Source organism: Mesocricetus auratus, unplaced genomic scaffold (assembly GCF_017639785.1).
Source record: "Mesocricetus auratus isolate SY011 unplaced genomic scaffold, BCM_Maur_2.0 Super-Scaffold_100042, whole genome shotgun sequence".
NCBI lineage: Eukaryota > Metazoa > Chordata > Mammalia > Rodentia > Cricetidae > Mesocricetus > Mesocricetus auratus.
The window spans coordinates 6333619-6349679 of NW_024429219.1; the positions used below are offsets into that span (position 1 = coordinate 6333619).

Sequence of the window (16061 nt, forward strand, 5' to 3'; positions counted from 1 at the left end):
ACATCTGTCTGTAAGTCAAATGTAACACTCTTTTCTTTTTTTTTAAATAATAAACTTTGCCAAAATCCAAGTTTCTTCCTTTGGGGATGGAGTGAAGTGGGTTGTGAGCCTGGCTGACGTGACAGAGGACGTGGAGCAGAGACAACGCTGGTAAGTGCTGGAGTCACCTGGGAAGAGAGAGACCCTCTTCTGGTCCCCTAGGCCACCTCCACACACACACAGACACACATGCATGTGTGCTTACCAGATACATACAACGCATGCACACACACGTTCATATACATAAGGTTTTGTTTTGTTTTGGTTTTCGAGACAGGGTTTCTCCATGTAGCCTTGGCTGTTCTGGAACTTGCTCTGTAGACCAGGCTGACCTCGAACTCAGAGAGATCCTCCTGCCTCTGTTTCCTGAGTGCTAAGATTAAAGGCGTGTGCCACTAACCACTGCCTGGCCATAAATAAATTTTTTAAAAAATTTGATTTCTTGGAATATAAAAATGCTGCTCAGAACACAATTGAATTTACATATCCACCGTGAAAAACAACTATGAAGCTATAAAAAAAAAGCTCCTTTCTCACGACTCCTGTGTCCTTTGACCTGTATTTCACCCTCCCTTGTCACCTAGTATTGGTCCCTCGATCTCCTTTTTGAGTTTCAGACTGTATACATCGGCTCCTGTTACATGTGCTCATGAATACGTCATAGGCTAAGACTGGACTATGACAGAGAACGTGTGTTTCGGGTTAGATCACCTTGTGTGATATTACAGTTTCCAGGTCTATCCACTTTCCTGAAGACATCTCACGATTTCATTGTTTTTGAACTATCAATTAGTGTTCCAGAGTGTAAATATACCACATTTGCATTCCAGAGAGTAAATATACCACATCTATTTTGGTTCTGTGTCCTTCCACTCGCAATAAACATGAATGTGCAAACATTTTTGTGACAGAGCATGGGGATCTTTGATAAATGTCCAGGAGTGCAGCGGCTGGCTTGTAGGGTATTTCTACAGTTAATTCTTTGAGGGACCTCCAAGCTGATTTCCGGAATGACTGCGTTGATTCATACTCCAGCAGTGAATAAAGGTTCCCTTTCCCTGCAACTGCCCCAACATTTGTTGTCAGACCTCTTTGTTTTTAAGAGAATTTTTTAAAATATACATTAATTTATTATGCATACATTGTTGTTTTGCCTGGGGTTGTGAGCCACCATGTGGTTGCTGGGAATTGAACTCAGGACTTCTGGAAGAACAGGTAGTGCTCTTAACCTCTGGGCCATCTCTCCAGCCCCCCCAGACATCTCTTTTTTTAATGATATTTTTATTAATTCTTCGAGAATTCCACATAATGTATTTTGATGGAATTCATCCTTCCCTCTAACTTCTCCTGAATCCACCTCTACTTCTCCAATCCTCTCAACTTGGTGTCTTTTTAAAAAATTATTTTAAGGGGCTGGAGAGATGGCTCAGAGGTTAAGAGCACTGCCTGCTCTTCCAGAGGTCGTGAGTTCAATTCCCAGCAACCACATGGTGGCTCACAACCATCTACAATTCAATCTGGTGCCCTCTTCTGGTATGTAGGCAGAACACTGTATATGTAATAAATAAAATAAACCTTAAAAAACCTTTAAAAATTATTTTAAAGTTTTATGTGTTTACTTGTTTTGCCTGCATGTATATCTGTGCACTACATGCATGCAGTACCCAAGGAAGCCAGAAGAGGGCATCTGATCTTCTGGGACTGGAGCTACAAACAGTTGTGAGCCACCATGTGGGTACTGGGAGTTGAACTCATGTCCTCTGGAAGAGCAGCCGGTGATTTTAACTGCTGAGCCGTCTCCCCAGCCCTTGTATCCTCTTTTTTTTTTTTTTATAATCCACTGAGTCCAATTTGTGCTCATGGGTGAGGTCATCCACTGGGTCACGGTCAACCTACAAGGGGCCACACCCTTAAGAAAACTGATCCTTCCCCAGAAACCGTCAACTTTCAACAGTACGAGTGTGTACTGGCCAGTTTTATGTCAACTTGACACAGCTAGAGTTACCAGTGAAGAGGTAGTAGCATCAGTGGAGAAAATGCCTCCATAAGATTGGGTTGTAGGCAAGCCTGTCGGGCATTTTCTCAATTAGAGCTTGGCAAGGGAGGGGCCAGCTCATGTGGGTGGGGTCAACCTTGGACCTGTGGTCCTGGGTTCTATAAGAAAGCAGGCTGAGCAAGCCACAAGGAGCAAGCCAGTAAGCAGCTCCCCTCTGCGGCCTCTGCATCAGCTCCTGTCTCCAGGTTCCTGCCCTGCTTGAGTTCCTGTCCTGACTTCCCCCAGTGATGACCAGTGACGTGGAAGTGTATGGCAGATTAACCCTTTCTCCTCCTCAATTAGCTTTTGTTGATGGCGTTTCATCACACAGCAATAGCAACCCTAAGACAGTGTTGTCCGGTTTCTTGGCGATAGCCATTCTGAGTGGGATGACGTGGCGTCTTAGAGTAGTTTTAATTTGCGTTTCTCCAGTGACTAGGGATGGTGAGCATTTTAAAAATAGTTTTTGTCTCTGTGAGTGTTTCTTCTCCTTACAGCTCTGCTCAATTCATTAGCCCATCTGTTGATATGGCCTTTTATTTCCTTTGTAAATTCTAGATGTTAGCCCTTATCCGAGGAGTAGCTGACTAAGATTTTCTCCCACGCTATGGGCTGTGTGTTTGCTCTGCTGATGGTCTCCTTTGCTGTGCAGAAACTTGTTATTTTCGAGCAGTCCTGTGTGTTGGTACTCCAGGCTGGTTCCTGCACTGTCCAGGGAGCTCTTGCTTACCCTGGTGTCTGTCTGTTAGTTTCACATAGTCCTGTGTGTTGATACTCCGGGTTGGTTCCTGTGCCATTTGGACAGTTCTTGCTTACTCCAGTGCCTTGAAGAGCGGTCCCTATGTTTTCTTCCAGCACTTCCAGCGATTTTAAAAATTAAGGTCTTTAATCGCCTCAAGATGATTTTTACACTGGGTAAAAGACATGAATCTAATTTCATTTTTTTTTTGTAGGTAAAACCCGGCTTTGCCAGCACTGTCTCTTGACTAGGACATTGCCTTCCCCCAACCCCCCACTCCTCATGTTTTTGCCTCCTTTGTCAAAAGTTAGGTTCCCATAGCTTTGTGGCTTTATTTTGGTATCTTCTATTCTGTTCTGTTGGTCTAAATGTCTGTTTTTATGCCAAAACAAGCTTTGTCACTATAGCTCTGTAAGATAATTTGAGGTCAAGTACTGTGATACAGCCAGCTGTGTTCTTACCTCTAAGGATTCCTTTGGATATTTGTGACTTTTTTGTGGTTCTACATGAATTCTTAGGTGTTTTGTTGTTGTCGTCGTTGTTTTTCTAGATCTGTGAGGAATATTGTCAGAGCCTGTCATGGGGACGCCTCTTTAACCCCAGCACTCGGGAGGCAGAGGCAGTTGGATCTCTTGAGTTTGCAGCCAGTCTGCTCTACAGAGTGAGTTCCAGGATAGTCAGGGCTGTTACACAGAGAAACCCTGTCTCAAAAAAAAATGATGTCAGAATTTTAAATGAGTATGGGACGTCTGTGGAGGTCTCTGCAACCTCCATGGCTAGCAGAGTGGCAAGTCTGTGGGAGGCAAGAAATCAGTTTGGCTAACACAATTAAGTAGCCAGTTTTGGTTCAAACTTCAGAAATCTGACCCCAAGTAGTTTTATATTTAAGCACAGCACAATTTGGTGAAACTTTTGGTGTTAATTAACTCAAGTCCATGTGTACAACAAAGATACATTAATTTCTTTGAGGAACAAAGTGAGCCAATAAAGATCAGACATGACTATACTGAAATTCTTTGTAAACTACATGTGACTCCTTCCATAGATAGATAGGTTCCTATAGATAGGTTCTATAGATTAACTGGAAAAAAGAAAACCAAGCTCACCAGAAGGGTCTGAGGAAGATCCAGTGTGGTCTTGGCCACACTATCTGTGGCAAAGGTCACCAGGCTATTTAAACCACATCCCAGCCTTGTGGGTGGATACCAGGTTATACACCCCTTCCTTTGAAGGAACAGCCCTGCATGTTTAGTCTTCCAGGCTCCCCTAGTGCTTAACTGGGCGCACAGACTCCTGTTCCTGCTACAGCCGTCCAGGTTAATGCTGGCATTAGCGCTGTTTTCGTCATGGCCAATCCAGGGACACAGGCAGCGCTCCTTAACCAGTGTCTTCTTCCTTGGTTTTCTTTTCACTTTTTCCCTTCTTTTCTTTTTTGTTTTTGTTTTCAGATAGGGCCTCTTTATGAAGTCCTAGCTGTCCTGGAATTTGCTATGTAGACCAGGCTGGCCTTGAACATACAGAGCTCTGTCTGCTTCTGTATCCTGAGTGTTGGGATTAAAGACCTGTGTCACCACGCCCAGCTTTGGTTTCCTTTTCCAATGTGTTGAACTTTCTTTCCTGTGTGTGTGTGTATGTGTGTGTGGTGTGTGTGTATGTGGTGTGTGTATGTGGTGTGTGTGTGTAGTGTGTCATGTGTGCATGTGTGATTGTGTGTGTGTGTGCATGTGTGTGTGTATGTGTCATGTGTGCATGTGTGATGTGTGTGTGTGTGTGTGTGTGTGTGAAGGCACACAGAGTGTGAGGACAGCTTATGGGAAGTTGGTTCTCTCCTTCCACCATGAGAGACCCGACTGTTACTGACCCAGGCTTTGAGGTTGCCTCATTCCCCTTCCATTTGTTCATCACCTCGAGTGAAAATGGAGGAAGAGACAGGAAGGAAAGGATAGAACTGAGGACAGGAAGAAAAGCTTTGTGTGGGGGAGTATGGTGGCCGTGGCTTTAACTTCCCAGCCCCCTTTCTGGTTCCAACTCTCTGGTCCTTCTCAACAGGCAGGCTGCTGCCCTAGGCTGGTTCTATTTGGATCTTGTCCCCAGGCCACAGACACCCGGGGAGAGCAGGTAGCAGCAGGACACCTAGATCCTCTCCAGCTTTCCCTCCATCCCATCTCAACCTGATCTGAGGGAAGCTGACCCCACAAGCAGCCTAAGTGCCCTGGGCCCTGACCAAGGTTGCAGCCATCAGCATCTCTCGTGCGGGCAGCCCCCGGCCGGTCCTTTCCTTTCCTTCAGAATGGAGCATCGGAGGGCTCCGGCACTCCCATCCAACAAGGGGCTCCTAATAGGCATGCGCCCAAGGCTGGCCTAGGACTCGAGACTTTTCTCCCTGGAATCGAGACAGAAAGCACATTTCTCTTTTTGCTGAGAGCTGGCCCTGTGTACCAACCCTGCAGAGCAGGCGGCCGGTCTCTTTCCTCCCCCATTGCTGAACCCAGAGAAGGAAGCCCGGCAGACGGGCCTGAGCTCTCCAGCCAGCCTGTGGTGCCCAAGGCTCTACCCACGCCTTCCCCTGCCTGTAAACCAATCCGTCCAGCGTCTTTCCCTGCTTAAACTGCTTTGAACTGGATTTTTTACACTCTTAAGGAAAGAATCCCTGGACAATGGAGCAGACAGAGAGCATTCAGGCCAGTGCTCTGCCACCCAGACACATCCCCAGCCCAAGGGAGTACAAGGGACTCAGGGTTTTCATATTCGTGTTATATGTAGTTTATGTCGCTATTTGATTTATTTTATGCCCCAGGCCTGTGTATGCCAAGGACAGAAAAGCAGGTTTGTTGCAATTGTTTGTTTTTGAAACAGGATCTCACACAGCTCAGGCTGACCTTGAACTCACCATTTTCAGAGTGTACATCGTAGTGTATTGCAGTGTTGAGGGTCAAACCCAAGGCTTCCAACATGTTGGGTAAGCATTCTACCAATGGAGCTGTGTCTGTAGACACAGAAAATCGGGGCTCCAGTTCTTCCTCAGAAGTCCAATGATAGGGGGAGCCCAAAGCAGGGTGCTGTCCTTAGCAGGAAAGGCAGGGTGATGGCTGTGTCCTGAAGACCCTGCCAGGAGAAAGCACCAGGACAGAACAGGGCCCTCTCAGGCAGACAGCCGGAAGCAGCACGCCTCAGATGAGAGACACGTAAGGCCCTGAACTGCTGGGCAGGATGGTTCCTGCTGGGTGGTACGGAGGCTGAGAGAGGACAGACACACACAGCCTTGAAGGCTGCCCAGGCCTCAGACTGGGCCACCCCACAGACTTGGAGACATGAAGGTACAGGGGACGGAGAACCGTCTCCCAGACAAAAACCATATCCAGGAGTGAAGAGAAACGACCTCGCCCTGGAGCAAAGCTAGAGCAGCAACTGTGATTGGTGGGAAGGCTCATCACTGCCCGCCCACGCAAGCCTGGCGTACTCTGACCTCCACATGTGCAAACAATACTAAAAACAGGCGAGTAAAATGTAAAACCGTATCAGAAAAAGCAGGCCTGAGACTTGCTGAGCACATGTGTGGAGGGACGATGACGCCATGACTGGGCGCCACGGCGAGGAGCGCACTTGACCCTGCGAGGGGCGGTCCCACTGACCTGGGATCTGACCACCTGAAGTGTGTGTCAAGGGACTGATGGCAGAGAAGTCCCTGCGGTCCCCGGGGCTCAGCTCAGTCCCCACCGCTAGAGTCTGTCTGCTTCGGCTGCTGGGTCCCCACATGGCTGCCATCTGTCCTGTTCTGTTTCTGTGTCTCACATACACAGCCCAATCCTCGGCAGTTAGACAGCTCTGAGATGGACCTCCAGCAGCTCTCGGCAGTTAGACAGCTCTGAGATGGACTTCCAGCAGCTCTCTGTGCCCCCAGGACCCCTCTAGCTGGGGTCATTAGCATCTTCTCTTTGGGACTGAAGGACCATCAGTCAAGAGAGCAGCTTGAGTTTATGGTGACACTGTACAAAGACACTAATGTGTTTGTTAGTGGTTTTGGCATGGCTTGCTCACACCAGGGGGGGGTGCTCACACCAGGGGGGGTGCTCACACTAGGCGGGGTGCTCACACTAGGTGGGGTTCTCACACTAGGAGGGATGCTCACACTAGGCAGGGTGCTCACACCAGGGGGGTGCTCACACCAGGAAGGATGCTCACACCAGGAAGGATGCTCACACCAGGCGGGGTGCTCACACCAGGAGGGATGCTCACACCAGGAGGGATGCTCACACCAGGAGGGATGCTCACACCGGGAGGGATGCTCACAGCAGGCGGGTTGCTCACAGTGGGAGGGATCCAGCCAGCACAGCTGCCGGGTGAAAGCTTGGGAATACAGGGGGGGATGGTCTGTACACCAACGCGCCGTTCATTCGCTCATTCATTTATTCATCTACTGTAACTCTTCAGTTCAGGCACAGTGGCAGCCGCTGGGTCCCTGGCTGTGAGGAAGCTGGCCAGGTCCTCCCTTTCCTTGCCACATTGTGACAAGTCTCCCCGATGAGGGGCAACGGTCTGCTGTTCCTTGTTACACACCCTGCCTGATGTGCCCTGAGCACTCAGAGAGTGAGTCAGGCCGAGGGGCCACACCACCGTGCTCTTCTGCCCACGGACCCGTCCTTGCCATGGGCTTGCTCAGTAGTGGCCTGGCTCCTGCTGGCACTCTGCCCACACACCTCTTCTCTGGCTCCTGCCAACAGCGATTTCCTTTCAGACCCCCTCCCAGGTTCGTGAGGGAGAGTCAGCTTTGTCTGTTACACTTTCCACCCTCTCCGGAGGAAGCAAGGATGTGGGACCCCTGTTGTTCTCAGCCTGTTGAGGAGACAACACCTTGTAAGATTCCAAACATGAAGGATCAGAGTTCAAATCCTGGCTCCACTACTAAGCAGTGAATGCCATGGGGTCACGTCTCCACTCTGAATTTTGGTCTCCTCCTCTGTGGACTGGGATAATTAACTCTGCTCCCCAGAGACGAGACACACTATGACTCCTATGAGCTAAGCTTAGGGTATGTCGCCAGCGGCTTCAGGAGAGAGAGCAGAGACTCCTCAGACCTTGCAGGCATTGTGAGAACTTGGAACGGGGCCCAGCAGGACTCTGGACACTTCTGTTGGGGTCAGTAAGCATTAGGAAAGATCTCCACCGGGCCAGGGCCACAGTTTGGGAGTTCAGTATATGCCAATGCTGATTTTCTGTGGTCCCACAAGTACTTATATTATGCATTTGCTGTGTGCCGGGACAAACTTCATAGCGGGACCTGCCCTGGGATTCCCAGGCTGCAGGAGACAGGCAGGTCCCAGGCAACCACAGCCCTGAGCACTGTGCAGCCAGACAGAGGGGCCTCTTCCAGGGACAGCAGCCCCAAGCTGGGCCCAGACAGATGGGAGGTCCCTGCTGCACATGTAGGTCATTCATCCCCGGGGGGCCTGGCCTCACCCTCTCTCACCCCAGCAAGCTGCAGCAGCTGAGTCTGCTTTCCAGGCTTCGATGGTTGCCATGGCGTAACTCCCAGGCATTTTCGGGTTCAAGGGGAGCTACTAGAAAGACTGAAGCCCCCCCACCCTCCTTTCCATAGTTATCTTCTCTCTATCTCTGTCTCTGTCTCTCTCTCTGTCTCTGTGTGTGTGTGTGTGTGTGTGTGTGTGTGTGTACAAGCATGTCACAGCATGCCTGTGGAGGTCAGAGGACAGTTTTCAGGAGTCCGTTCTGTCCCCTGCGGGTTTCTGGGCATTGAAACTGGGCTAATGTTGCAAGTGTTTTTATCCATCAAGTCATCTGGCTGTTTCTTCTCTGTCTTCAGTTTTTGAGACAGGGTCTCATATAGTCCGGCTGGACTCAAACCTGCTATGAAGCTGGCCTTGAACTCCTGATTCTCCTGCCTCCTGTTTCCAAGTGCTGGGCTTAGGGGTGTGTACCACCACCCTTGACTAGAACTGAGGCCCTCTGAGAGCCAGTGTCTTTGTAACTGGCTTGTGGAAGCAGGATAGCGGCAACTGGCCCCAAGCAGGTGACCCAGCCCGGCCACAATGGCATCAGCTTCTCTCTTAGCCTTAGCTGAGCTCTTACTCCCTAGCTGGTGTGGCCCTGCCTAGCTACAGAAAGGCTGGACTTCCCTTTGTGCCCTTTCACAGGGAGCAGGAGCTCTGTGAAACCAGACCTGAGGCTGACATCCTGCAGCCAGGGCTCCCACCCCCCAACACCAGCTGCAGAGCGACTTCCGGGTGCAGTCACCAGAAAAGGTTCAGCCCACTCACGGTATGTTCCAGATCCTGGGTGGTCTAGTGTCAGGGACCCAGAGGCCAGAGGATCTGGGTTCAGATTGCCACCAATTTCCTGAGAGTTTTTTTTTCCTAGGGCTCCAGGCAAAGCCACCAATTGAACAGGGGGAAAAAAAAAAAAGAAAGAAAGAAAGGAAGAAAAAAGAAAACTCAGACCCCACACTTAAAACCAGATGTCAGGATCTCCAAGCCACTCTGAGACAGGAGGCGCCAAGCTCACCTCTTCCTCTTCCTCCTCCGCGGCAGTCCTTGCTGCAGACGGGCCCTCCACCACTAAGCCGCACAACAGACAACTCAGCTGGCGCTGAAAGTACTGCCTTGTGTTTTCCCTTTATAGAAAAGACCTACCTTCAGCTGGTTCCATGGCGGGCCTCCGCCTTCTGTGTTCAGGATGGGCGCCTGGGACCTCAGCCGGATGCAGCAGTCGCCACACCAAGCTGCCCCGGCTCAGAGGCGTAGCAGGGTCAGGTGGGGTGAACAGTGTCTGTGTGGCTCGTTCACCGCTGAGAACGGGCTGGGATATGGGTAGGCTGGTGTTTGGTTTGCCCCCTGTCAGCCACAGAGCATCATGTAGCCAGAGGGGCCCTGTTTCAAAGTCCAGGCCACCCCCGGGGCACAGATGAGAGGCGTGGCTTCAGGATTGGGGGCACCTGTGACAATGGAAAGGGGAACCAGGCATGCTGATGTGTTTACAGGGGCCCCGCCCAGGGCTGTCTGGACTCCTGAGGTGGCAGAGTGAGACAGGAAGTTGTGTCCTGGGTTCTGAGCGCTGCCTGGCGGGAGAGACCTCGGGTTCAAGGGCCTCTCTCTTCCTTGAGCCGACCAGGGACCCTTGGCAGCTGGGAACCCTCCTCAATTCTGAGCCCCAAAGTGTCTTTAGTCCCCGAGTGGAGCCAACTCCGTGATGGATGGTTAGGAGGAAGAGCCAAAGGAGGCCGGTGCATGGCTTGTGGCACCCACAGCAGAGCACACAGTGGGCCCGCCACAGCAGAGCACACAGTGGGCCCGCCACAGCAGAGCACACAGTGGGCCCGCCACAGCAGAGCACACAGTGGGCCCGCCACAGCAGAGCACACAGTGGGCCCGCCACAGCAGAGCACACAGTGGGCCCACTGTTCTCTGGAGGAGTCCCAGGTGACCATGAGAAGGTCACCTCTGGGGAAGGGGAGTGTTGGAGTTGGCTCTTCTTGATTTGTGCTGCAATCAGGACGGCGCAGGCTGCTGCCATCTGAATGTTGGCGTCCTCAGAGCCGGGTGGTGCCGTCATGAATGAGAGACTAAGTGTCCCTACAAAAGAGGCCTGAGAGACTTTCTACGCTCTTCCATCACGCAGGGACACAGCGAGGACAGATTACATGTAGGAGGTCACAACTGTCTGGCAAGCAGGCTATGTTGGTGGAGTTTTTTGTCACCTTGACATAAGCTAGGGTCATCTGAACAGAGGGGACCACAACTGAGAACCTCCTCTGTAAGACTAGCCTGAAGGCTGGCCTGTGGGGAGTTTTCCTGATTGGTGGTGGGTGTGGGAGGGCCCAGCCCACTGTGGGTGGCACCAGCCCTAGACAGGTGGTTCTGGGTTGCCTAGGAAAGCGAGCTGAGCAAGCCATGGAGAGCAAGCCAGTCCGAGACGGTCCTTCACCATCTCTGCTTCAGTTCCCGGCTTCAGTTCCTGCCCCGGCTTCCCTCAGTGATTGCTTCCCTCAGTGACGGCTTCCCTCAGTGATGGCTTCCCTCAGTGACGGCTTCCCTCAGTGACGGCTTCCCTCAGTGACGGCTTCCCTCAGTGACGGCTTTCCTCAGTGACGGCTTTCCTCAGTGATGGCTTCCCTCAGTGATGGCTTCCCTCAGTGATGGCTTCCCTCAGTGATGGCTTCCCTCAGTGATGGCTTCCCTCAGTGATGGCTTCCCTCAGTGATGGCTTCCGGCCTGCAACCCAGATACACCCTCTCCTTCCCACATTGCTTTCCTTCCAAGTGTTTATCACAGGAGTAGAAAGCAAACTGCGACACAGGCCTTCCCCAAATGCGGGAATTTGGACTCCATCCCCCGTCTTTCCAGCCTGCAGAACTCTGGGAAAGAAATCCCCGCGGCGTCTTGTTATAGAAATGAACGGTTTAAAATGCCTGCAGGTGGTTTATTTATTTATTTGATTCTACAATCCCGGTGGTCAGACACAGGGCCACTAGGAATGCAACCTTCTACTGGGCTGTATTTCTTGTCACAAATGCTATTTCAAATGTGAAAAAAAGATATAAAACAGTAACCCTTCCTTGGTGGCTCCCTGCCCCACCCCTCCCCCACCCCAGTTGTTACCCCCAGGGGATGACTACTATAATTTTTTTCCACTGTTGTTTACTCTCCCATTTTCCAATGGTTTCCCTCTGTCATTTCTTCATCAGGCTTATCTTATTTTGTGTGTGCAAGTCTGAGTGAAACGTTTTGAGTGGGCCGGAAGAGGGCATCGGCTCCCCTGGAGTTGGAATGACGGGCGGTTGTGAGCTGCCTGCCGTGTGTGGTGGGTTCTGGGAACCAAGGCACGGCGGCACCGCTGAGCCGTCTCTCCAGCCCCACATTCCTGGTTTTGGCGTTACCTAGACATGTGGTCTCACACAGGGACCTGGGTGAGATGCTGTTAACAGTTAGGATGTGGAAAACCCTCATGGAGCCGTTTTGGGATGTCGTGGGACCTGCGGGGCAGTGGCCTGACTGGCCTGGTTGTCGTTTGGGAGAAGCTGGTATCTGCTTCCAGCCTGAGCTCTCTGCTTCTTGCCCCACCGAGACAGCCTCCACACATACACTTGCCAGCCGGGAACTGACCCGTTCCTAGCCCTCCCCGAAAGCCACCGAAACTGCGAGCCCAAGCCAAGCTTTCCTCCCACGCATGGCTTCTGGGAGGTATTTTAGTCACAGTCATGAGAAAAGCTGCCAGGCACTGGGCTGGTTTTGAAGCCAGGTTGCTGGGTTCAAATCCAAGCCGTAAGTTTGCAAGAAACTTAACTAGTGGCTACACTGTCCTGAACAAGCCATTCATTTTTATCTGTGGCTCCTATTTCCTCATCTACACCGGAAGGCTCCTGTGAGGATTGGCGAGCCGAGGGTTTCTTTGAGGCTGTCTCGTGTATGGCAGGTTGGTCGGTCCTCCTGCCTCTGCTTCCCGAGGGCTGCATTGTCAGGCCGCTCCGGCTGGTGCGTTAAACAAGGATTTTCTTTTTAAAAATTCATTTATTCTAACGTGGCAGAACTTGGGAACTGAACCCAAGGCCTTAGGCGCGCTGCAGCCCAGAAGCCACCTCGGGAACACTGGGCACGGAGCATGTCACGTTGACTAACTGTGCAGTCAGGCTCCTCCTTTTCCTTCTTTACCGTGCTGTCCCTTTATGTGACCAGATCTATCCAGTTGAATGTCTTCATTAACTCATCAATAGTGTCTGAGGACAGTGGGGTTTGAGACGGTTAGGGCAGTGGCCACTGTTCCCTCAACCCCACCGGCTGGAGAGCCTTCCTCCTCTGCCCTTGCGATGTCCTTGTGTTCTGGAAGGGAGCAGATGAGAGGCTCAAAAGGCACAGAGGTGACAACAGGCTTCTGCTGCCCCTGGGCTGCACACACTGGGTTGCTCATCTGTGAGTCAGGCCCAGACAGGAGCCCAAGGCCAAGACAGCCAGCTCATCCCCAGCCACTCAACACACGTGACGGAAGAAAAGATAGCGTTTTAAAGCCACTGGGTTTTTTTTTTAGGATGGTTCGCCTCGTGGCAGTGACGGAGAGATGCCATGTGTCAAGCTTGGACCCAGACAAGCCTTGGGCATTTGTGGGAATGCGACCGTAGCCCCTCACGCACTGTAAGAGTCTGATGGGATTGGGATTCGTCAAGTACTCAGGCAAACCGTAGGGATTGCCTCTCTGACGAGTGTTGTGAGCCAGGGCCAGGCGGGAGATTGTGCAGTCAGGTGTGATCAAGCCAAGAGGCTTGGTGGGAGCTGGGAGCCAGAGCCTAGCAGGGGAGGAGGAGAGGCTCCTGGAGAGCGGCCTGTGGCAGCTGTGGTGGGAGGAAGCGGGAGGATGAGGAGGCCGAAGGTGGGGGAGAGTGGTGGGGTTAGGAGAAGTGGCCAGAGGGTGCCAGGGGCAGAGCGGGCAGAGGGCATGCCGTCCGGGGCCCTGGAAACGTGGTCAGATTTTGGGACTCTGTTTTAAAAATATTGATTGTGGTGTGTGTGTGCGTGTGTGTGTGCGTGTGTGTGCGTGTGCGTGTGTGTGTGTGTGTGTGTGTGCGTGTGTTCACATGCTTGCCCCACACCCATGCTTTCTGGGCAATGAATACGGAGGGCAGCCTGAGGGAATCTGTTCTCTCCTTCCACCACGTGCGTCCTGGGGATCAAACCCAGGCCTCGGGCTTGGCAGCGAGCGCCTTTACCTGCGGAGCCACCCTGGCTGCCTTTGGGCTCTGTTTTAATAACAGAGTGGGGTAACGGGACTTCGCATTGCGGAGACGGTTCCTGTTGCTGAGTGGGATGCTGACCGGAAGGACTGAGTTCCCACAGGGAAGAGAATGAAGGGCCACCCCAGGCTGTGTGCGAGGCAGAACAGGAGTTAACGCAGTTTCACCCTCCATCCTTGTTGGGATCGACACCAGCAAGCTCCCAGCATGCAGCAGGGCATAGGGCTCATGACCAGCAAATGCTAATGCGGAATGAACGAGGAAACAGCCTTGCTAGGTGTGAGGATGGAGCAGAGGATCCAGATCTGTGGGTCTGTGGCTCGTGATCAAGATATCTCCCAAACACAGCAAACTCCGTGGCGGGGACTGGAGAGGAGACTGAGTTCCTAGCCGCTGGAGGTGTCACCATTTGGGGACAACAGAGTGGCTTTTCTAGATTCTTTATGTAGAGCAATGGTTCTTAGCCTTCCTAATGCGGTGACATTTTAATATAGTTCTTCATGCGTGGTGACCCCCCCAACCATAAAACCATTTTTGATGCTACTTCATAACTAATTTTTCTGTGTTTTCCAATGGTGTTATGGTATCACTGTGAAAGGGTCGTTTGACCCACAAAGCGGTCAAGACCCACAGGATGAGAACTACTGATAGAGCGTCTTGAACTTCTGAGCCAGAGTCCTGAATAGAGGTGTTCTCTCCCCAAGCTTCAAGTAAAAGAACAGACCATTTATCAAATACACACAAATGAAAAAGTGTGTGTGTGTGTGTGTGTGTGTGTTGCCCATGCCTAGACACAACATTTGCTCCTGGTGCCTTCAGAGGTCAGAATAAGGCATCAGTCCCCTGAAGCTAGAATTATGATGTAGAGCCACCACTTGGGTGCTAGGAACCAAACCCGGGTCTTAACCACTAAGCTATCCCTACAGTCCCATGAAGTGGTTCTTCATTCTCTCTGCTACTGTCTGAATGATGCCCCTTGCTCTGTGTATGTGTACACCCGTGTGTGTGTGTGTGTGTGTGTGCTTGTGTGTGTGTGTAGCTTGTGTGTAGAGGTCGAAGTCAACATCCTGTGCCATCTTCAATCTCTCTCTATCTCATACTCTGAGACAGGGTCTCTCACTGCACCAGGAGCTCACTGATCGATGGACTAGACTGGCCAGCAGTGGGTCTCAGGATCCTCCTGTCTCAGCACCGGGGTTACAGGAGTGCTATAGCATGGCCACCATCTTATCGGGTCTTCATTACCGAATGGGAATGGTCCATCTCCCCAGACCTGAGTGACCCCCTTTCACGCTTTCCCACTTAGATGGGAATCTTCCAAAGCCAGGAGCTTGGTCTGTTTTGCCTTCCACTTGCTGGTGTGCAGAACAGCACAAGGATAGTTCTGTGCAGGGGCTCAGGGGGAGGGGGAAGCAGTAGTCTTGCCCAGAGTGCCGGGTCCTGAGAGCTACAATGCTGGGCTGCTGGGTAAGATGAGCCTACTGGAGCCATAGTGGTGCAATGATTATAGCAGTAACCAGCTGCTTTCTGTTTGAACCTGGGGCCTTTTCCTCAGGAGGGAACTCAGTTCGGGTACTGTAAAACCTGGTTAAAAGCCCAGAGCTTTGGGAGGTAGTGGGCCCTGGGGTGAGGGAGAGAGGATGCCACCGTTGTTTTACTAAATGGTTGCTTTGTCAGAGTGCCTTGCAAATATTTATTGCTTAGGATCATAGATTGTGCTGCTCCCAGGGATATTTCTGCTGTGAGCAGTGGTTAATGTAGATGTAGAACTGGCCCAGATGCTGAGAATAAATGGCTGTTGAGTGCTCAGCCCTGCACGGGACACCTGTGATGGGGGGGGGGTGTCCTTCTGTGTATGTGTTTCTCTTATTGGTGAATGAATAAAACACTTTTGGCCAATAAGGCAGGAAGAGAGGCGGGACTAGGAGAAGAGGAGAATTCTGGGAAGTGTAGGCAGAGAGGAGTCACTTTGTGGAGACTGGGAGGATAAGAGGCACACATTGGACCCTTCTCCGTTAAGATAAGACCAGCACCCCTTTAGTCGCAGCACTCGGGAGGCAGAGGCATGCAGATCTCTGTGAGTTCGAGACCAGCCTGGTCTACAAGAACTAGTTCCAGGACAGCCTCCAAAGCCACAGAGAAACCCTGTCTCAAAAAACAAAAACAAACAGTAAAAGATAAGACCGAGTGGAAATACTTAGATTAATAGAAATGGGTTAATAATTAAGACAGAGCTAGCCCTAGTCACCGGCCAACAGTTTCATAACTAATTAGCACCCATGTGTTTATTTGGGGCTGAGAAAGGGGGGCACCAGCCAGGACAAGAAAAGCAGCCATGACACATCTGTGTTAATACCTCCCCCCCCCCCCCGTACACAGTGCCCAAGGCTTATGGGGCCTCCTTGAAGAGGGAGCAGAAAGATGTGCGGGCTGGAGGAAGGGGAGGAGAGATGTGTCATGCCGTCTTCTGAACACGCATGTCACTTGTGCTCACAAACTTGCCGCAGTTACAG

The 16061-nt window shown here is 51.4% G+C and overlaps 1 protein-coding gene and 1 long non-coding RNA gene across 3 annotated transcripts in view; one reads left to right on the forward strand and one right to left on the reverse strand.

The window, feature by feature from the left end:
• Window positions 1-7206: 7206 nt before the first annotated feature.
• Window positions 7207-9751, reverse strand: LOC110342689. The gene is made up of 2 exons (XR_002384840.2): window positions 9461-9751; window positions 7207-7646 (listed from the first exon to the last, which is right to left on the reverse strand). It is a non-coding gene; the product is annotated as an uncharacterized LOC110342689 (long non-coding RNA).
• Window positions 9752-12854: 3103 nt separating this feature from the next.
• Window positions 12855-16061, forward strand: part of Spsb1 (splA/ryanodine receptor domain and SOCS box containing 1) — a 70719-nt gene continuing 67512 nt past the window's right edge. The window contains exon 1 of one of the 2 annotated variants that reach the window (XM_040734975.1): window positions 12855-12952. The gene's annotated coding sequence lies outside the window, so the exon portion shown is untranslated. The remainder of the gene's footprint in view (window positions 12953-16061) is intronic. The other variant, XM_040734977.1, reaches the window with a different exon arrangement.